Here is a 1,738-nt window from a genome sequence, read left to right as displayed (position 1 = left end):
TGACAAAGCTAAGAGGTTGACTCTATCCCTCTGTAAGCTGTTGGCTACCGAAATGCTGCCTTTCCGCCTAGTGGACACACAGGATTTTAGAGACCTTATGTCTGTCGCTGTGCCCCAGTACCAGATGCCTAGTCGCCACTACTTCTCTAAGAAAGGTGTGCCCGCGCTACACCAGCATGTCGCACACAACATCACCGCTTCCTTGAGAAACTCTGTGTGTGAACGGGTGCATTTCACCACCGATACTTGGACCAGTAAGCATGGACAGGGACGTTACATGTCGCTAACTGGGCACTGGGTAACTATGGTGATAGATGGTGAAGGGTCTGCTGCACAAGTCTTGCCGTCCCCACGACTTGTGTGTCAATCCTCTGTCTGTCCAAGTTCCGCCACAGCTTCTGCATCCTCCACCTCATCTGGGTCCTCCACCTCCGCCCCAAGCCTGCCTGGTCAGGCCACCAGCATTCTCACTGCGCAGAAGGAATCACGCACGCCTCATTACTATGCTGGCAGCAGAGCGCAACGGCATCAGGCGGTCTTTAGCTTGACATGTCTTGGGAATAAGAGTCACACAGCTGAGGAGTTGTGGTCAGCTCTGCGGTCCGAGTTTAATAAATGGTTGTCTCCACTCAACCTGCAGCCTGGTAAGGCCGTGTGCGACAATGCTGCAAACCTGGGTGCGGCACTTCGCCTGGGCATTGTGACACACGTACCTTGTATGGCTCACGTGTTGAACCTTGTCGTCCAGCAATTTTTAACACACTATCCCGGCCTAGATGGCCTTCTGAACAGGGCACGAAAACTGTCAGCTCACTTCCGCCGTTCAAGCGCCGCAGCAGAGCGACTTGCATCGCTCCAGAAGTCTTTCGGCCTGCCGGTTCATCGCCTGAAATGCGATGTGGCGACACGCTGGAATTCAACTCTCCACATGTTACAGCGACTGTGGCAGCACCGCAGAGCCCTGGTGCAATACGTCATGACGTATAGCCTGGGCCAACGAGATGCAGAGGTGGGGCAGATCACCCTGATGGAGTGGTCTCAGATCAAGGACCTATGCACCCTTCTGCACAGTTTCGACATGGCGACGAATATGTTTAGCTCTGACAATGCCATTATCAGCATGACGATTCCAGTCATTTACATGCTGGAGCACACGCTAAACACTATTCGGAGTCAGGGGGTGGGACAACATGAAGGGGAGGAACTACAGGAGGATTCATATGCGCAAGGGACAACAACATCACCAAGGTCCAGACGTTCATCATCACCAACGCAGCAGGCATGGGACCATGGGGAACAGGGATCGACAAGGGCGCATAGTAGCAGGCGAAATGTTGAGCAAGGTGCAGGAGAACATGAAGAAATGGAGGACGAACTGTCCATGGACATGGAAGACTCAGCGGATGAGGGAGACCTTGGTCAAATTTCAGTTGAAAGAGGTTGGGGGGAGATGTCAGAGGAAGAAAGAACGGGTAGCACCTCTATGCCACAAACACAGCGTGGACTTGGTCCGCATGGCTGCGCAAGACACATGAGTGCCTTTTTGTTGCACTACCTCCAACATGACAGTCGTATTGTCAAAATTAGAAGTGATGATGACTACTGGATTGCCACACTATTAGATCCCCGGTACAAGTCCAAATTTTGTGACATAATTCCAGCCATAGAAAGGGACGCACGTATGCAGGAGTATCAGCAGAAGCTGTTACTCGATCTTAGCTCGGCTTTTCCACCAAAC

This window comes from Anomaloglossus baeobatrachus, unplaced genomic scaffold, assembly GCF_048569485.1.
Source record: "Anomaloglossus baeobatrachus isolate aAnoBae1 unplaced genomic scaffold, aAnoBae1.hap1 Scaffold_3036, whole genome shotgun sequence".
In the NCBI taxonomy this organism is placed as follows: Eukaryota; Metazoa; Chordata; class Amphibia; order Anura; family Aromobatidae; genus Anomaloglossus; species Anomaloglossus baeobatrachus.
Note: the sequence above shows the minus strand (reverse complement) of the source record.